Source organism: Taeniopygia guttata, chromosome 4 (assembly GCF_048771995.1).
Source record: "Taeniopygia guttata chromosome 4, bTaeGut7.mat, whole genome shotgun sequence".
Taxonomy (NCBI): domain Eukaryota; kingdom Metazoa; phylum Chordata; class Aves; order Passeriformes; family Estrildidae; genus Taeniopygia; species Taeniopygia guttata.
Window position 1 is genome coordinate 60,105,197 of NC_133028.1, and position 21,618 is coordinate 60,126,814.

At 42.2% G+C, this 21,618-nt stretch overlaps 1 protein-coding gene across 11 annotated transcripts in view; it reads right to left on the minus strand.

Annotated features, from left to right (window-relative positions):
- WDFY3 (WD repeat and FYVE domain containing 3) overlaps positions 1 to 9,533 on the minus strand; it is a 156,537-nt gene extending 147,004 nt beyond the window's left edge. For 9 of the 11 annotated variants that reach the window (XM_041715971.2, XM_041715969.2, XM_041715973.2 and 6 more), the window contains exon 1: positions 9,136 to 9,277. The gene's annotated coding sequence lies outside the window, so the exon portion shown is untranslated. Of the gene's footprint in view, positions 1 to 9,135 lie in introns of all 11 variants that reach the window. The other 2 variants (XM_030270343.4, XM_041715972.2) reach the window with 2 other exon arrangements.
- Between the last annotated feature and the right edge of the window lie 12,085 nt (positions 9,534 to 21,618).

Sequence of the window (21,618 nt, forward strand, 5' to 3'; positions counted from 1 at the left end):
ATACTTATCCCTACTCAGGTGACAAGTTCAACTTCATCCTGCAAAGGATCATGGAAAAGAGGATAGACAGGAAAGAGGGTTTTCATCTTTTAAATTTATTCTGTCTGTGCCAGAGGAACCTAAACCCTCCCCTTGATATATTATTTACTCAATCTGAGCTACTTCAGAAAAACATCAACTATATTGATCTCCTCCAATGAAGAAAGAGCACAATGGAAAGACACATAGCTAGACTAAAAAGATTTTTCCAAGTACATTATTTGCAGTATACACACCTCCTCTGCTTCCTTTTATTAAAAAGTAGAAAAAAATCCCAACCAAACCCAAACAAACAAAAACCTAAATGTTCATATTATCATCTGTATTTGAAGCATACAATATAGACATATGTGCTTTACTGAAATAAAACAGGTTACAACTTTAGGGTTTAACTGATCAGTAGGCTATGCCAATTCATACCAGGAAACTTTATGTGCTGATTTTGGCTGGGGTAGAGTTAATTTTATTCACAATGGTTGCTGTGGGGGTGTGGTTTGGATTTATGCTGAACTCAGGGTTGATAATACAGAGATGTTTTTGTTAGTGCTCTTACACAGAGCCAGGGCCTGTTCTGCCCTTTGTACCAGCCACAACAGCAAGGAAGCTGAGGATGCCTGGGATGGTGGGAGGAGACACAGCCCAGACAGGTGACCCCAGCTGACCAAAGGGATATTCCAGACCTTTTGATGACATGCTCAGTATACAAAGTGAGGGGAAGAAGGAAAGGGGAGTGATGGCATTATGGTTATCAATGATGGGGCTCTGCTCTCCCGGAGAAGGCTGAACAGCTGCCTGCCCTTGGGAAGCAGGGAATCCAATCTTTGTTTCACTTTGCTTGTGGGTGTGACTTTTGCTTTCCCTGTTAAACTGCCTTGATCTCAACCCACAGGTTTCCCAGCTTCTACCCTTCTGATTCCCTCCCTATCCCTGGTGCAGTGCAAGTGAGCAAGTGGCTCCACAGGACTTGGTTACTGGCTGGAGATAAACCCTGACACTGTACAAGTAATTAAAAAAAAAAAAAAAAATCCTGCTACTTATACAGCACACCCAGAGTCCTGTCTGTACAAAAACATCACTGACTGAACTACAAGAGCTTTCAACGGAGAGCAGGGAAGCCATGGAAGCTCCCCTATCTTGATCCAACACTGCTGGGAGCATGGCTGTGTTGCTGGAAAGAAATGCAAGCAAAATATTTCAGTCTCCAGAAATTGCTACAGTCAAGGTAAGACATGTTGCTATGGTGCCTTTACACACTCCAACAATGAAAAGCTTGAAAAGATACTCCCCCATTACTTCATGACCCACTCAAAACCTAAATTAAGTATTCGTCACTAGCTTAGGCTCACTGCTCAGAACTGTTAAAAAGAAACTTTTGCAAACCTAATTAACAAGCAAATTATCTCTCTCTTAGACCATATCCATAGAGACTTTGTTTTTACATTTGTACTGCGGCTCACTGCTCAACTGCTGACTCAAGTATTAGTATATAACTTGTGATGCAATACCAAAACTGTTTCCATGCCTATTCCACATGACTGCTTATAAAATTATAACAAATGTTTATTTCTGCCTGTTCAGAGAGGCATCCTTTCTTCTGCAAGTGTAAAGAAACTCCCAAATAAAGGAAATTTCACTCCTCCTCAGTCACCTATCAGACAGGAAACCACTGATGACAAGAATATTACCAGCTCTGATCACAGCTTTCTCAGTCTCAAACCTGTGGCACCCCAGCCCAGAGTATTTTGCCATGAGAAGATTCCAAAGATGATGTAACCCTCACAGTTGTGGGAAAAAAAATGAAGACTGCATGCTTAAGGCTCAAAATCAAAAAATAAATCAATTTGGTTTGTGATTTCAATGCTTTAAAAGCCGTAACTTGAGCCAATCTCACTACTGAGGGCCTACACCATGACATTTCAACTCTGAGAACAACAAAAGGCCCAACATTTACATTAAGAGATGCACTCCTTAGCTGTTTTGTCTGTCATTCTGCCATGTGATACATTCTGTACTCTGTGCACTCATGCAAATACAAACCAAGGCCTCATCTTGTTCCTGGCTCTCCCTTGAAGACCCAAAGACCTCCTTAAAATCCCATTAGAAGTAAACAAGCCTTGGCAAGCATACAAATGCAGAACCAAATCCTAAGACCATCAATGGCACTCTGAATGCCATCAAGGTGGTTGTTGGGAAAGATAGATAAATATGATTGCCTAGCAGAAGAGTCACAATAGTACAGCCAGGATGAAAACAATCCCCCTACTGGCTGGACAATACCCATACCTACAGATAGGTCCAAAAGTCACATGGACTGTTCCATCTCACCCCCCAGAATGTATGGTTCATCCCACACCTGTAACCCTCCCCTGAAACATCAAGTGTCTGTGACCCCATTGGCCCAAGTCTTGTTCCAGCCCACCTTGAAGCCCCCTGATAAGGGGTCTCCAAGGAGCCAGACGCGCTCTTGGAACTTCCTCTCTCTTGGATTTTCCCCCTCTTGGAGTCCCTGCTCTCCTAGAGCACCCTCTCTTCCCTTTGTCTCTCCCCTCCCCCATCACCTCAGGCCCTGCCAGGCCAGACCTCTCACCACCCCTAATAAACCTGATATTCTAAGAGCAACCAACAGAGATCTCTAGTCTGAAGCCATCCAAACCGTCCAAGAGCCTCCAGCAGCCTCACAGGAGGTGAATTCCTGTCTCTTGGTTCCCACTACTCCTTTGGTAGTCTTCAGGCAACTGTTCAGTTTGATTTTTTGCTGTTTTAGGGCTTTTTGTTGGGGCTTTTTGGGGGTGTTTTTTTCTTTGTTTCTTGAGGCTTTTCCCCTAAACCTAAGTATTATTTCTGAACTTGCTTCCACACATTGCTCACCCCCTACTCTGCACACTTTGGCTGCAGGAATCACATGAACTGGTACTGCCACTGATGCCTGCCTATCATAAAAACAAGCTTCCCCTAGAACAGCTCTCTACCACAGGCCGATACTTCCCACTGGTCTAATAAACCTCAGACAAATGCTCAGGCTCATTATGCCAAGTGCACTTACATCCGAGTAACCTTCTCAGGGATCTTTACCTAAGGCAGTCTGAACAGTCTTTCTCCCTTTCAGGATTGCCGATCATCCAAGCACTTAAAAGTCTTTAGAAAGTTTTATTACCTACCCAAGTTGACATTTTGGCGTATTTTATCCCTCTGTATCCTTTAAACAACATACCTTCTGGATACCCAAAGCATTTGCTTAGCCCTGCAATTTCTCCTTCTATTCCCCTTATCTCATATTGAAAAAAAAAAAAATTAAAAAAAAAAAAAAAAGAAAAAAAAAAAAAAGAAAGGATATGCTTACAGTCCCAAATAACCAAACACAAACTTTAGGAAGTTCTTGCTGTACAAACCCCCTCTTCCTGTTACAGCCCATTTGCGAGCTCAGGTTTTTGTTCTCAACAAGAACCAGGAATAAGAAGCAACACTATTTATCACCATGGTATTCAAACACATTCCACTTTCTGAAGCAACATCCCATCACCTATTTACACAAATCAAACCATCCTGCTTTGGACAACACCGAGATTTTTACCATGTCTTCAGATGAAAATAATAAATGATCTGGTAATATAAGAACATAAAACGTGGTTCACTCGCACCCACATTCCACCTGGCAGAATGATACTGAGAAAAGCAGCACTAGGTAGAACTACTCTCTCATATCCAGCGCATGGTGATAACTCTGACAAAAGCTGCAGTAAAATAGAAAGCCAGATGTACAGTTTTCTCAAGAGCTACTGATCCACACTCTCACTGAAGTCATCACATTCCAAAATTGAAAGAAACAAAAAAAAACCCAAAACACCTAAGAACGTGTAGGAGTTATCTTCTCCTTCTAGCCATGTGTCTATCTTTGCACTACCAAATTGTCAGCTCTGAAGGTTTGGGGTTTTTTTCCCATTTGCTTATTTGATATAGCTGGTTTAAGATAAGGATCAATTTTGCTAACTCCCCCTTAACTCTGAAATCCTTCACTACAACTCCTCAAATGCAAATTCAAAATCAAAACAGTCATGGCCATTAGTAAGAAAATGGAGATTCAATAGAGGACCAGCTTTATAGTTAAATGGGTCTGACTTCTCTAAGGTAGATGTCTTAGAATTGGAAAACAAAGCTTAGTTACCCATGCAACCGATGAATATTTACCCAGCGTGAATAAGCAGGAATTTATCTTTTACATGCTTCCAGTGCAACAAAAAAATTCAGTAGAGCAAGAAAGAAAGGGATGAAATAAGCCACCTGGAAAATCCACTTCTCCTATGTGTTTTCAAATTTATTATTGTCTGTACATTAGGTTAGCCAACCTGATCAAAGCTTTTTCCATGTCATATTTTAATAAAAACACATGGAAATAATAATATTTGTGAAGGTGTAAGAACTAAAGATTCTATTAATGCATTTTTGATTGTTATAATTCAGATGCATCCATATCAACTTTTGGTGACATTTCTTAAAATTTGCCCTGAAATGAGAAGCCACTTGCCTTCACACCATTCAACATCCCTTATTGTTTACGGCTCCCACAGAAATCCTTCTTTCCTAGCACAACATTGTTCTACTGCATTTGAAATTTCAGAAGGTATTTTTTTACATGTGCAAGTTCTGCAAATCTGTTCCTATTCTGGGATATGTGAGAAGCATTACAAGTGACATGCTTAAGACAAGCAGAAATCCATCAGAGGGTAGTGATGAAACACCAAAACCAGACCAGTAAAGCAGTCAAATGCTTCTTCCCTCATATGGGAAAGATCACAAAAGATGGCATGTAGCTCTCACTGGAATAAAGTAATTCCAAAGAAACATCAAACTTTTTTTTCCCCCAAATCGCAATACAGTTTTACTTCCACTATCACAGCTTTGCTCAACAGGTAGGGAGACAAAAAAGAAGAAAAATTTTACCATGAAAAAAAGCCAAAATTATTCCCTGCTGTCATTCAAAATTTCAAAAACATCAGCAAAATTGTCAAAAATCATGTCAATTGCACATTTCCACACAGAACAAAAATCAGAAAATTTTGCCCCAGAGCTGTTAATGGGAAAAAGCTAAGATGTAGGTCATCTTCACTCACAAAAGACTTAAAGGAAAGGAAAAAGAAAAACTCCTGTATACTTAGAGCAAAGCAAATAGAAAAGGAACAAGACTTATTCTTCATTCTTTGGACTGGACAAAGTACTTGTTTTGAAAGCCTTGATACCAGCGAAGAGCTCAAAGCAGGTGTAAGAAAGCTCCCCCAACAGTGACACTAGCACCTGAGACCATGCCATGGCCTCCTCAGCAAGATGTGGCCATGCAGTCCGCAGAGCAGTCACCAAGTCCCTGTTTGTATCACATTTACCTGTACTATCCAGAAGAACAGAGGATGTGACTAAAATTCCAAAGCCTGCACTACCACCTCATAAAACACGGGTTGCTTGCCAAAGAGATGCTCTCAAGGTTGGATGACCACTAAAGCATACTGAGTCCTGCAAAGCTTACAGTGCTCTCACCTGAGCCAAGAAGCTGCTCTCAACTCCCCACCGATGACTTCAGTTACAACGTAACATCCTGCCAGCAGGAATTTGTACCCAACAAAAGGATATGGCAACACTTTCTATACTGTCTGCAGGACAGCAGCTTAAAACAAATGTGCACAGGGACTTTATAATTATGTCCTCCCCAGCCTGAACAAAGTATGGACAGCCCGGCAGCAGGATTAAAGACTCCAAAAGAAGATAAACAGTTCCACTCTTTTATAATTAAACTGTAAACAAACTGACAAAGTTAAGGAGATATGACAATCTTACATCAATGCACCTCAGTCCTTCAACACATGAAGGTTTAAAGACTCAAGCTGTTGGTCACTTAGGACAGATAAATAACCAAAAAAAGCACTTTTTAAAGCAACCAGCATTCCAAACACATAAAAGAAACTAATACTGTTAAGTATTTGTCATAACTTGGACATTTTCAATAGTGTACTATGTACCACCAGCATGAAAAAGGGACCAAGAAGGAAATCAGTGAAGTTAAAAGCTTCTATATTAAAGCCATGAGAAAATAATTTGTTTTCCACCTACACACATACCCAGAAATTGTACTGTGGACCAACAGAAAATTCTGTTTCCCATTACATTCTAGTAACATATCATAAGAATAGACTTCCATGGTACTAATTATCAGAAAAGCAAGCAAGCAATAGGGGGTAAATTGTGACTTAGATGCACAGTTTCTCACAGCATACTTTATCTGCACTTGTCAAAATCTGTTTATTTTGGACAAATGACACAAGACTTCCTCATGGCAGGAAGTCCTGCAAGTCAAAGGCCACTGCTGAAACAGTATTTCCACTATTTTGTAATAGGGACTGAAAATCAGTTAGAGACATGAACAAAACTGCTAATTAACATGAACAGATTTGTCCTCTATCAATTTAACCACCTGAGAGGGAATCACTGTCTTCTTCTCTTCACATTTCTTAGCTTAGCACATCTTCAGAAGCCCAAGTGAATGCCCAGAACCTAGTCACAGAACAATATGAACATTTGGGAAGTGAAACACCATGTTACAACACCAAAGTTTCCAAACAATCTCATGACAGTCCTGAGCATTTCAAAGGGCAAGCAGACCATCTGCCCACTCACCCCCATTCCCAAAAAGCACCACTGAAGCTTCCTGAACGCTAAAAGTCACACAGAACACTTGAAAACTGTGAATTAGTTAATGCAAGGTTGGTGGATGTGAAACACACTGCTGAAATCCTTTAACAGCAGCACACATCAAAACATCCTGAAGACATGCTCGCCTTGCTCACTTCTGCCAATTTAGCTCCACTAAACCAGAGTTAAGTACCAAGGTTTGCACAGCCACCCAGACAGGTGTCAGATCACCTTCTCAGACCACTCCTGTGCCAAGATGCAACAAGATAATGTAGCCTTGTTACGTCAAGGTTGAAATTATCAATAACTATAATTATTTTTTATTTAGCATCTTTCTGTTACCATTTTGAACAAAAAGATAAGTGTTCTTTTCCCACAGTCCCATTGTCTTCCCCTAGTACTGTGTGGTAGAAGTACTACCAAGCAGCTGATCTTGATGTACTGAACTGGAAACAAACAATTGACTGGACACACCAACCCTTACTTAAACCTTGATATAGAAATGTCGTAATAAATTTTCAAATGGGTGCTGAAGATACTAAGTCACAGCAGCTCCATGATTAACTTGCTTCAGCTAGATAATCAGCTGGCTAAGAGATGCATGATGACCATAAAACCCAAAACATACTACATTTTTATTCCAAGTCTAGCAACCTAAAATTGCCCAACACACTAGAAAAACAAATGTGTCCAGTTCCTAGCAAACACATACCAAACTGAAGAATACTATGCAGCATCCTTCAATCTGGTATTTGAGGAATTCTTCTACGCAAAACACCTTGTTATCAACAGTGTTGAGTATTCCAGAGCTGGCTCCAATTGAACTCAACAGACCCATACCTCATAGTGAGGAGACATCCACTCAGAGTCCAAACACAGAAAAAAGGCACAATGCCGTGTTAACATCGACACATTTCCAGGACACAATGCCTGCCCACTTATAACCTAAAAGCAAAGAGACTTGGCTGGCTTACTGCCATTGACAATGTCTCACCGCAGGTAAGTTCATATCTTCAAATGCTGTATGCCTACCAAGATTGCACAGGATGAGTGAGATATTGCAGAAATATCAGATCACACAGACTGTACAATTTGTTCACAATAGCCTAATTCAAGATCCTGCTAGCCTGTCACCAAAATGTGCCAAGGATGCAATCAAGCTGGCTCTCTGCAGAACCCGACTGGATCCATAGGAGTCTGTGAGTTCAGGAACATCCTACAGCTGTACAGCCACAACTGGGCACAAAGGCATGCACAGGCATCAGGGAGCAACCCAGCTTTGATGAAGAAAAATAACTTCTATTAGCTACAACATGCAAAAATTACTTCTCTTAACAGGAAACCACCGCTTGTTCTTTGTAGTAAAATTTCATGGTCCAAATGTGGACTTGCATGGACCTCATCACAAACCTACATTACCAAGAAACCAAAATTCAGTCATTAAAATAAGGCCAGGACTCACAGGTCTACACTGAAATCTTGCAAGTTACTCTAGTTAGCCAAAAAATTTCAGTTAAATCATTCACGAAACTATAGGTCAAAATAAATACATCTAATCCTTTGCACTTCTTCCACAAGTGTTTTGCTATGCAGGCACAGCTAGAAATTAAAATCTTAATATTTCAAGGTGAACATCACACAGGGTTTCAGTACCCAGCACTACTGATTGGTCTCTGTGCAAACCTCTGCATTTGCGTGGACCACCTCTCAGAACTGCAGGGCAAAAACGACGCTCAAGACAAGGAGCAGGTTACTTCACCAACCCCGCAAATTCCCTCAGCACCATGTTCCGAACCCTCCCGGAGCCACGACTCCCCCGTCCCCAGGGACGCAGCGGGGACAAACCTGTCGGGTTCTGTAACTTCAATGTCCCTGCCGCACCGCGGGGTCGACAGCTCTAGGCTGCCGCCAAAATCAGTACCTGCATGAAAAATCAAAATAAAACGCGGGGGGAGGAAAACTGACCTGACCCACTGTCTGTGAGCCGCCCAGTGCCCGGGGCGACCCCGCTCCACACTCCCCGCAGGCCTCCCCAAGGCTGGGGCTGGCGGGCCCCTCCCGCACCCCGCCGGGGCTCCCGCGGGAAGACCGCCCGCCCCAGCCGCAACAAAGGCGGCCGGAGCGGCCCAGCGCCCGCGGGCTCCTTCGCGACCCCCGGGCCTCCCCCGGGCCCCTCTCCGCCGCGGCCCTGGCACAGCTCCTGCACCGGAGCTGGAGGGGGGTGCCCGTGCAGTGACAATGATCGGCCGCTCCCGGCACTTGCGCCGCCGCCCCCTCCTCCAGCCCGGCCCGGCCGCTCGGCATTCCCAGGGAGCGGGGCCTGCGGCCGGGCTGAGGGAGCGCCGGGTCTCCCCGGGCTCGCCGACGGCGCAACAAAGCGGAGAGGCCCGGGAGCGGCAGGCAGCGCCGGCGGGCACTCACCGAGGGGCAGCGGTGCCGCTGTGCCGGCCCGGGGAGGGGCTGCGGGCGGTCCGGCGCTCCTCGCCGTCCTCTCTCCGCTGTATTCTGTCTCTCCGCGAGCAGGGCTCGGCTCGGGGCGTTACGCGGCGCGGCGGCCGCGGCCGGGCGGTGCGGGCCGGGCCGGGAGGACGGCTCCTCCCGGGCGGGCTTCGGCGGGAGGCGCCGCCGCCGCCGCCGCCACTGCTGCACCGTCCGGGCGCCGGGATCGTCCCGGCCCCATCAAGGCCGGGCCGCGCCGAGGGGGCCGCGGAGGGAGCGGGGCCGCTCCCCGAGGCAGCTGGTGGCCATCTTAGTCCTCCTCCTCCTCGGCGCCGCGTGCCCCCTCCCCGCCCGGCTGCCAGCGCTGCCTCCTCCCTCCGCTGCTCCTCCTCCCTCCGCTGCCCCTCCTGCTCCTGCTCCTCCTCCCCCTCCCACTGCTCCCGGCTGACTGCGGTCGCTCCCGCGGCCCGGCGAGGCTGCCCGAGGAGGGCCGGGTGGCCCTGGCAGACCGCGAGCCCGCTTCTTAGTCCGGGGGCTTATTACAGTTACCTTACTTTTTTGTAGGTTTGGCTTCTCCCCGTTCCCTGACAGAATTCCCACTCCTTTAGCTCTGACCGCCCGTGTCCTCTCCCCCCTGCCCCGCCGCCACAGGCCCGAGCAGCTGACACGCGAGGAGAAGCCGTCCCGGGCAGGGATCTGGATGTACGATGAGAAATGGAATACAGATCGATGCCGGAGCAAACAACCCACCCTTGAGCTGGGCTTGAGGTGCTTTCCCTTTTCGCTCTTTGTCAAGTGTACCTGTAGGGAAAGTCCGCTGGACAGCCGTAGTGCCGACCACAAAGAGGACTGTATGCCTGTGCTGATCGACCCTGTATGTCACCTCTATGACACAGATGTTTAAACAGAATTAGTGACCCTTTTCCTACTTAATCCAGAACTCCTGTTAAATTTTTGTCTGCAGGAAAAAACATTGGTTTAGCCTCGTGCTGGGCACACAGTGTAGAGTGTAACTGCAACCCCTAGGCAAGCTTCACACCCTTGGACACTCCTGAGGAGCAGTGCAAAGGTGTGTCCACACGTGTGTAACCAGATATCCTTCTGCCTTTTTCTAGTCAATTATATACTTACCTCCTCTAAGAAATCAGCTGCTAACAGCCTTTCACTCTCCAGCAGCTTTGTTTGGGTGGGGTTTTTTTTGTTTTGTTTTGTTGTTAACAAAATCCCTTCTGAAGCCTTAATTGAAAAAACAAAATAGCAGTTTGGAGAATCTGGCTGCAGGGGTAAAAGCTGCAATAAACAATGCAGAAACCATCCATGACTTCCATGTTTCATTGGCAAATTAACACAAGCACCAAGAACCAGGACCATCACTTCTTGCCTGTGCTACAGGGGTTTATTAGAGGAAATTGTGCAGTCTGTTGTGCTTCAGGATAAATGGAGTGAACACCATTTATCCATTCTTCTTTCTCTGGCCATTAGCATCAAACATGGAAATGCACTTAATGTTTTCTCTGGCTGGTGTTCTGCTATTCAGCTGGCAGCGGAAATTATCTGGTCCCATTCGGATGGGAAAAACTGCTTAAAACTCACAGATGTCCTGAGTGATGCTAGCTCTACTTCAGCTCCTATGAAGCACTCACTGAAGACAAAAGTATAACTCCAAACAAAGAAAGACTACTTCTCCCAACTGAAAAGCAAAATAAGCAAGGAAAAGTATGTAACATCCTTGCCTACACAATACAGTGCCATCTTTACTTGTTGGAGACATCTTCAGGCATTCAAAATTCACTGTGTGGCCAGAAGCAACATCTAGCCCAGCTCAGGAGAACAGTCCAGGCTATAGTTTGGGTTGGAATGGAGCCAACTGTCCCTTTGCAATACCTGTATCTTTTTTTCTGTGCAGGACAATTAGTGGAGAACAGGTACCAAGAGAGAAATCATGCACAGTATGTAGTCCTGTCACAGCAACTGTAATACAATCAGTGGCAGAAGCTCTTAATTGGTATTATTGTGTCTCTCAAGAAAAACTTAAATTTTATTCCATGTGTATTTTGTTTTGCCCCCCCCCCAATGAAATGCTTACTTTTGTCTACTTTTTAGACATAGAACATTGTAACAACTTCTTCCCAATCACTTTTTGCAGCCTCCCATTCCCACATCACCTGCTAACACCTGAAATTGTCACTGTCTGCTACATTTGTCTATGGCTAAGGCCATATAGGAAATGTTACAAGGATAAGAAGGGGAAATGAGAATATTCAAAACATGAAACTGTAGATTTTCTTCCAGCCAATGCCTTTCTGAGGGCACTCACCATGTTTTGTATGCATCATAGAACAACATATACACAGAATTGTATATGTTGCTTGCTATTGGGTTGCTTGCTATCACATACCAGGCTGACATGATTTACCTACCCCCTGAGTGAAGGCTAAGCTCAGGAGTCAGTGGAAAATTTCTGCTACAAAACAGCCAAGGGCTCTATCTCAGTCCATTCAAAGTTAACATGCACTGATTTTTTACAGATTCATCCTCCAACCATGGCAATCTAGAAACAAAAACACAATGAACTCTGCTAGGCAGAATTTGGCCCCATTTGGTGTTTTTATTCTGAACTGCAACAAAGGGAAGCACTGACTCCATCAGCTTGTTCCGACAATTATTTCACTTACTGTGCAAGATGCAGCCTGTGAATGGTACATAGCGGTTACACTTCACAAAACAAACAATCTTCTCTCCTGTGTAGGAGAGTTGTATCTTTCTTAGGTAATGGTTTATCAGGACCTATCTGAGAGAACTCTACTGAGTAAGAAGCAAAGCTAACAGAGATGGTACTGTTCCTAATTCATTATAAGTAGTGGGAAATCAGCAAAATCACCTAGGATGGCAGTGGGAGTTGCAGGGACATCTGTATGCTATGCCAGATACACATTTTGCTGCATGCCAAGTCACACTGTTTTTTCTTCTTGCACAGCTAATGCTCATTGGATTCCTATTTATAGTTCCAATCTTTTGGTCAGTTGTCATAGTTCCAAAATAAATAAGGGCAAGCTGTAATGTCTTTCTCAGAGAAGGTGTGAAATAGTAATTACAGTGCTATAGTTAGACAAAAGAAAGTATTTACAGTTAATCTTTCTTCCACTTTGCAAAGCAACTGTGCACAAGGGATTGCACCAATCATTTTAAAACGAGGAGATATATTTAAATTTCTTTGCCTCCTTTTTTAGAGGGTAAGGTGAAACTAGAACAATTGACTTCCAGCGGTGCAATGCCAGTCTGCTTTCAGGTGAGATGCTCATATACTTCCATTGCATTTATTTCACACATTCTGGACATAAAGCTACATCTGTCCTCTTAGCATATACTAGCTTATGGCAAAGTACAGGCAACTCCAGAACTGGGAAGAAATTGCTACAAGAAAGTAAAATAAAATTGAATGAATTTTAGTCTTTTTTTTAATTAGAAATTTTTTTAACAGAAGAAAATAGCACTGCTTCCCAAATTTACACAGCCTAATGTTTTAATCATACAGGATTCTTAATACTTCCTCTGAGAATTACTCTTCCCTCTCTCCTTCTTGCTTGTTTACAGATAGTTTTTGGTATTAAATAAGAGGAAGAGTGGGGCTGTCAAGGGTCTAGTGTCCCTGTCCTGTGACGCTCATGTTGAATTTGGCTGAAATTCAAAAAATAAAAAAAAAGGAAAGTCCCTTGTCACACATACTTTTCAGAAAAATAATGGCCTGCTTGCCAGAAGTTAATAAATTACACAATCCCCAAATAGTCTACTACTGAGCTCATAGCATTTGTAAAGGATAAACACAGTCACCCCAGCAGAAACACCAGCAACCTGATGGAGAAACAGCCAAAGAAACAGCAGCCAGGAGTGCTACTCCTTCACCCTTGGGGCCCAGCAATCCAGCTCCACTTTGGATAAAGAACCTTTCTTATGCTGTCAGTGTTAGTCACATCGTTCAAATAAATAAACATTTGCATCCCAGTGCTGCAGAATCCAACTTTAAGGGTAGATGATTTAAGAATAGTTTGTTACAGCTGGACATAATGTGTAGGTTTTTTCTTATAAGACAAAACCACTAACAAAGCGGCATTGAAAGCAAGAACATGAGGATGAAGGGAAGAAGCTGAACAGAGGATGGTGAGATAACAGAATTCCCAGCCCACAAAGCTTTAGGCCACATCTGTAACTGTAAAAAAACTCAGAGCTTTCAGTTTAGCTCTCAAAATCCCTGCTCTTCTTCAGATTATTTGTCCAGAACTGAGTTCTTATGATGGAGGTTACAAGTCTAGTAGTGCATAACTTGTCATACATAACTTGTGTATAATTAAATATTATTCAAAGAATAAAGCGTTGATAGAAAAATACACACACCAAACTTGCTTGTAGACAAGTATTACATTGTGCACATATGTATATGGAAAAGAGCATGTAGTTAACAAGAATATCAAATAAACTTCATGATACTTAATATTTAGAGGATGTGGAAAATTTAGAGGTCAGAGCCGTATTCTATGGGTCTAAATTTTTGTGTACCTGTATGCTAATGATTCTTTTTAGACTCACAGACCCGCACAGGCAAAAGGCAACCCCAAATTCAAGGGCCTGGATTGTGTTCAGGCCACCTGAATGTGACTCTGCATGTCCAATAAAAGCAGGAAAAAGGAGCAGATGGCAACAGAGAAGGTGCAGTTCAGCTGAGGTCATTGTGGCTTACGAAGCCTCAAAGCCTGATGATCCCAGGAGTGAATCTGAGAGGATGAGATCACACTCAGTGAGGGAAACATGCTGCCATCTGGTGCTTCTGGAGGGAAAAAAAAAAAAAAAAAAAGAAAAAAAAAAAAGGATTATGTTGATGGTGTGCTTCATCTGCAGTGGTATCAGTGCTTCTGATTCAGTCCTGCAGACTTCCAGCTGTCTTTTTGTTGTCAGGAGGTGTTACCATTCTGCAAGTCTTACTATAAACGAACAGGCTGAAAAAGTGCATTTTACAGTGCTTTGCCCACAAGAAGAATATCTTTAAGTATTAATATAGTCTTTAAGGCAATTTTAGAAAAGATGGTTTCACACAAAGTCACATCTGAGAGTAACAGTCCATATTAATTTTGATGAAGTTATACATATTCACACCAGGAGATTTCAAAATGCTCTTTCCACAAATCATATATACATGTATACATTTTACTATTATGTAGCAGAAGAAACTTTTAGTCTGTAAAGTACATCTGAGAATGAAGACAATGGATTTTGCTATCAAGTTGAGTGAAAAAGTTTAGCAGAACAGGAATTCAATGCAATTCTTTTGCAGAACCTTGAGCATCACTGCCCAGCCTCTAATGCCCACTATTTTATCTTATGAGCATTGTAGATTATACTAAATGCATGTCAGAAGCCTCAGAGGATACACTAAACACTACTTACTTTTATAATTCACCTTTTATATCAGTCTATTTTGGATTGTTGTTGATAGAGCCTCAGAGGATGTGCCAAATATGTACTGAGACACTCCACAGTGTTAGAATGAGGGAGTGTTATTTTTGTCTAAGATATTTTTATTTTTATGAGCTTTCCCAGAAAGCCATAATGGTAGCTTGGGGAGATTGAAATTACTGATTAAATTAAAACCCATACATTGCTCTATTTTAGATGTCATAAAGATAACACTTTCTGGGAATTTAAATTTGTTTATCTTTTGACTAAGGGAAAATCTGAGGGCCACAGGTCATCTTCCAACTGGAAGTAAACTAAGTAAAGTAGTTCATATACCGTATTCATTTTTAGACACAGCATTTTTGTAACAAAGTGGTCACAAAACCTCAGGAATGAAATTCACTCTTGCAGATAAACTAACTCAGGCAGCACCAGTGATTTCCTAGGAAGATACTCTAATCTAAGAACAGCTTCAAATTCATAAAGCAACCCAAGGACCAGAGAGTCTTGCAAAGCTCAGTACAACTCTGCTGAGCAAAGATGAGGAACACTTTCCATTTAGTTCCCAGCTTTAATATATCTACAGCCACTTCATAGATGTTTTTCATAAAAAATCCCTACATTTTCATTCAAAACAGAGTTAGATCCTTATATCACTAATGTTGCATTGGAAGAACTTGGAGTTTCTTCCTCTCCAACAGTATTGGAATTGCTTGTGGATACATGGAGGGAGTCTGGATTTTTTAGATGTGTACATAACTTGTGGTAGAGGAGTAATTTATTTGACAGTCCCTTGACCATTAACAAATCAGGCAACTTGAAGCCCTTCTAATATTCTTAGCCATATCATATAAAACTAGGTTTAAGAAACAATAAAAAAGTTTTGTCAGTGTCTTTGGCAGCTTTGTTAACAGCAACTTCAGTTGTCAGTCTCCCTAAAAGTTACAGTCTGGGAAGGGCATTTCATTTCACACATAAAAGTGATTTTGCACAACTTCCACCTCCAAGTAGAGTAACTGAATCATGTCAGCAAGGTGATCCAAAGAGATTTCTTAGTAGCCAAACTTTTGGTGATTCCCAAGGGATTTGATGAGAGTTTTCTGTAGTAGATTGATAGATGGCTAAGCAATCTTCTGAGCAAGCCATGGGAAGCATGCCTAGAAAGAGCCCGTGCCTTGTCAGTGGGCTTATATTAACCTGGTCTACAGGGTCCACATCTCCACTGGATCACTCTTTAGGTTCCTGCCTTTTGAGAGGAGTGGGAAAACACCATGCTAAAATAATCAGGGCTCTAGATATCCTTGGCCCAGAGAAGTAGAATTATAGTAGAGATAAGCTACAGCCCTGGTGTATATGTAGGGTCTTGAGGATAACAAAACACAGCTCATGGTCTCTAAAATTACTTGCCCAATGCTTTCCAAATGACTAGATGTGTTAACCTCTGGGCCCAGGTTGCCACGATACAAACTCAATTAGTTTCTCAGAATACTTTAGCCATTGGCCCACAATTATTGCTCAGTGCACTCATGCATTTCAAAACCTCCATTGCAGGGATACCAGAAAGATGTCGCATATCTTAGCTTTTCCTTAATTTATGCAGATGGGTGCAGATAATTTTCAGCACCATTGTCCATCTGTGCACTAGCATGTGCTACTCTAAACATGTCCAAATGGCACTTTGCCTTCAGTCACAAGAGGAAAGCAGAGACTCCTGGATTTTTTATGTCATCACTTTAGCCAACCAGCTTTTGCAAATAAGTTTTTTTGATACTCAAAATGGATGCTTAAGCAGTTCTGGAAGAAGATATGTGCAAATATCCCATAGTAAAACTACTACCAGCTCAGTATGTGGACATCAGCTTACACTTTTTAAAGAATTTTTCATACATAAATGCTACCTGAAAGAATGGCTTCTTCTTTCAACACCAAATTGCCACTGTCAGCTGTAGACTGTTGGCTTCTGAAAATGCAGCAGACCCCTCAGCTCCCCCCGAAGCAGAATAAGTGGTTGCAGCTTGATGTAATCTGCTTCTGAAGTTCAAGTCAGCCACATGGCCGATCACACAGGATGGAGTTTGAACACCACTTTGCCAGAGGCACATTCATCCCAATGTTTGTGGCTAGCACATGCACTTATTTTATTGTGGATGGATATCATGTCTGAAAATAAGACTTGGGTCTGAAAAGCAGAAGTTTTCTGCATGATTTTAAGCTTGTTTTTTTCCCCCTCCCATTAAATCAGCTGATCAAAAAGTACACAAACTAGCTAGCATGTTCATTTTAATCCTCTCATCTGTTCTCTTCCACCATGTGATCCTTTCTTCCTCAAAACACCCAGCAGTTTTGTACACTGTCAGCAGTAAGAAACCAAGTACAGGAACCTCCAGAATTTCATGGGCCTCTGACAGAAGGCAGTCCTGAATGTTATGGCACACTTGTTGTCTCTTCATGAGCACACTGCTTTCTCAAAACATCTAATGAAGACTTGGAAAACAGTCCCTTCCCATAAACTCTTCCTGAGAGTATTCCTTCATTTGTGGCACAAATCTTTCCTGTCAACAAATTTGCTCGCTCTCCTCATAATTTCCTCCTGTGCCCTCTGAAGAGATAAACTGCAAACCCTGCAACTGGCTTTTATTTCCTCATTCAGGCACTGACCAGAAAAGCACAGGGATATTCTCTTGTTGAGTCATCAGCATAAAATGCTGACTATCACAACTAAGTGAAAAGATGGCAGTTCCTGCGAAATCTGTGTTTTGGGAAGTGGCCAACAGAGCTTGAATAACCTCTCCTAGATGGTTAGTGGGAGTATAAATTAGTAGAAACATTACATTTTCCAGCAGAGGCTACAGAAGGGAAGGAAGGCCACAAATCACATTTTTAGGAAGAATGCCCTGCTTATCTGCTCTTACTAAAGCCAAAGTGGTAGAAGGTAATGTTTACAGAAACAATTTTTGCAGTAATTCCATTCTCCAGCCTGTTCAAGAGGTGCCAATCATTTGGCCACCAAAACCTCGGTTATCTCTCATAAGGAAGTAGTTGATCTAGTTTATTCTGTGATTTTTGACACAATGTTGAATTATTATGAAAACAATTCACCTTTGTTCCGAGATAAGGACTGTAGGAGAAAAGCTGCCAGCCTTCAACCTCTGTGATATAGACTCACCAGATTCTTCTCGTTTCCCCTCACCAGGGAATCACCCTCAGATACAGAGCCTTCTCATTCTCCTCACCTGGGAATCACAGCTGGTTCTTAAACCTACTTATTGCAAGTTTGCAGATCAGATTCCTATGGAAGTGGTCTTCATTTCAGATTCTACTAGCACAGTGACTGAAAAGGAGAAATTAAGAAAATTTAAACAAATACTAGGACTAAAGTGGAGAACAACCTCCTGTGTTCACAGCAGAATTCATACTAAGAACAGAATTTGTGGTAGACTTGCAGTATTGGATTAATTTAGGGGATTTTAACCTTTATATGCAACCTCAAACAAGAAATATTAATTGGGGGGAAAAATCATTATAATGTTAAGTTACATTATTTGTCTTTTCCTCCATGACTGTCTAAAGACTGGTGAGGGCAAGAAAAATCAAAAAACTCAAATTATATTGCCTCACATGATTGACTTCTAATACTCAGAGAATCACATTTCTGTGACAATTTTCTAGCAGTAACAAAGCTTCTAAATTAAAGGTGAGATTGCTTAGTCATCAGGACTTGGTGTAGTTGTACCTGCTGTAGGGGATTGTATTACATGAGCTATGATTACCATTCTATTCCTACTTCTCTGTTGCACAAATGGCCCAGCAGAATTCCTAAAATTGAAAGGTGACTCAGTCTCCCTATCCAGAAATAACATTGATATTTTTTGCATGAGTATAAGCTCTAGCTTGCAGTTTTGATGATAAAATCCTTCCTGAGACACCCAGGGAAGGTCTCTACCATGTAGGAGTTTCCATCACTGTTCCTAGAGGCTTACTGAGCAATTCACATGCTTCCCACGTACCACATTTCCACCATCTGTAGCTTCCACGTGGTTTCCAGATGTCCTATGCCACCAGCAGTCCTTTGTGAAGCAGCCTCCAGAGCAGGGCTTTCTCATGGTTTCCAGGGCAATGCAACATGGCCACACAGCAGCCCTAGCTCACCAAATCACCATCTCCAGCCTACACAGCATCCCACCACCAGCCAGAAGGCTAAACTCAGGCCAGACTCACCTTGTCTTAATTGCACAAAGTGATTCAGAGCAAGAGGAATTGTGTCCAGCAGGCTGCAGAGGGGATTTTCTGTAGGTGGATTGACGGGGGTGAGAGCTGCTTGCGAGAGACAGGTGCCTGGAAGGGGACAGAGCTTTTGGGGGATGGAAGTGTTTTCTAATGGAGATGGCATGAAGAATATGATTTGTGTGCTTGAGCAGGTTCAACCAGGCTGCCCAGCTTCAGTTAGGAAATGCTGTGTCTTCCTTCCTGATCATGGAGACACATCTCAGAGTTGGCTATTTTGCACAACTGCTTTCATTTCAGGTCATCTCAATCCATGCAGAAAAACCTTCATCTGCTTCCTCTATAATTCCCTTTCCAAAATACAGAAAAGCCTTGTTTTAGTTGTTTATTTTTTTGTTTAGTTTTTTTTTTTTTCCTCAATGAGCAGGTGAGAAACTTTAGTGGCCAATTCAGAAGTACAATCTGTCCCAAAATGCAGGAGACATTTGCATGCTCTTGTGAAAAAGATGTGGCACCTTAGTAGATTACTTGATTTTCAAGTTGTTGCACCTAGACGAAGTCATGAGGTAGAAACTCACTTGGTTTTTAAATAGCTAGTTCTGGCAAAGTGTCATCTTTCCCTTGGGTTTGGGCAGTTTGGTCTGTGAATACAGCTAATTTAGGCATTACACTGCATTCTCTTAGCTAGGTGGGTGTTGAACCAGGTGCTTGTGATCCTGTGGGACCACCAGGCAGGTGCACTCTGCAACACCATCCTCAGTGCCAAGGGCTGCAGGCTTGCCTTCAGGGTGGCTGGAACATGAGAATGGCACCTCTAGCACCTAACACCCAAAAAAAAACCCCATTCTGAAGCCTCTGGCTGTGCTTTGAGGGGTTTTTTTTGGGTTTTTTTTTTTTTTTTTTTGCAATACCTTGCAGAGGAGATGCCTGGTGCAATCTGTGTTTCACAGCCAAGCAGGTGGATGCTGCAGGACAGCTGTAGGTTGCAGACAGTGCAAGAGGGGAGAGGATCAGTATCTTCTCTGAAACTTCAAGCAGCTTCTTCTGGGGGCAGGCACACAAACAAACTTCTCCTCTCTTACAGTACTTGTCGAATCAGACAGTGTTCAAAAATACTAGTCTGGTTTTGTGGAAAAAAGGGCTGTTCTCTAAAGATATTGGAAGCAGGTAAAGCATCTAGCTTGGTCCTTTTGTCTGAAGGAGACAGTTTAATTTGAACTACCAAAATATATTCCATTATTTTAGTCCAGGACACAAGTACTGTTTTTAAAAATACTGCATTCAGCTGTCTGTCTCTTCCTATGTGAATGCACTTGATTTCCAGGTTTCTCCTCATAAGTCTTCCTGTAGAGATTTCTGCTTTAGGGTTTTGTGTGTGTTTTTTTTTAATAAAAATAATTAACTCCCCCCAACAAATGTCCATCTTTACATCTAAAAACAAAAACATAAAATAACCTGTTTACTGATGGCTACATAGAGAACAAAGCTGAATGGTGAGAAGGTTGATTTATAATGCATTTTGCCAAAAAACAGTTACTGAAAGAAGAATATAAGAACAAGGCTTAAGCAATGGAAAAGTTGCACACCATTTAATAATAATTTAAAAATTGCTATATTAATCCTCAGTTAAGCAATAGTTTAGTCCTTCTCCACTCTAGAAGTACAATAAACTACAGTCTCAGCAAATGTAATATTATTCACCCAACTGTGTTCTTGAATATAGTAGATGGAGAGAAAGTCTCAGTGGCACATGTCAGAGGTTTGTTAGGGAAATCAGTGTGGATCAATCCTGCCTCGACCACAGACAAACCCATTCATGGGATTGTCTTTGCTCAGGGACCAGGTTGTACATGGTGGATAATGCAGAGAGATGGAACAACACGATGTGTACTTCAGGGAGATCTGATTGTGGGGGTGAGACTCATGTGCAAATATCACTGTTTGCTGGATGTTGCTGCCATTGTCTGTACATGAAAACACACAGACATGAGACAGAAGGAAATGTGTAAGTGTGGAAGGTTTGAGCAAGCGAGATGGAAGTGTGAAAAATGCATATTTTATTATTGTAACATTTTCGCAAATGTTACAATGAATATTATATGTGTAATGTTAGAAAGTTATGCTGTGTAAATTCTCTTAAGTAGTGTGTTAAATATAGTTTTAGGTTACAACATAATATTGAAATAGAAATCTGTGATGTATGATTTTTTTACTAGCTCAAGCAAGAGATGAGATTATCAAGAAACTCTTCACACAGAGATGACAGTGACTTGGGGCCCATAAAGAGTTACAGGTTCCTTATCAGAAAAGACAAACATTCTTCCACCTTCTTTCCGTCTTTGTGGAACCACCAGGATTAAGGGAAAGAAGTTGACAAAAACCAGAAAAGTTCTTAATTTGCAAGGAATTTATGCATCATGTATGAAATATATGCATATGCAACAGGCTATTGCTTTTAAGGTTATTGCTTTGTTCACAAGGTATGCTTTTCATGACTTAGTGTCCGAGAGCACCCGGACGTCCGTAATTCTTTGCTTTTTATTGTCTTGTAATTGTCCTAACTCTAAACTTTGTTACTCTAATTGTATTACTATTTTTATAACCATTTTATTCTTGTTAAACTTTTAAAATTTTGAAAACCAAGTGATTGGCATTTTTCACAGAAGGAAATGTTTTTGAGGAAGTGAAAGATGAAAGTTTGGACATGAATAAATGCATGAAGTCTGGTAGTATGTTGACAATATGGAAATAAGAGGTGGAATATCCCAGGGTGATGTTATGGTGTTTGTATCC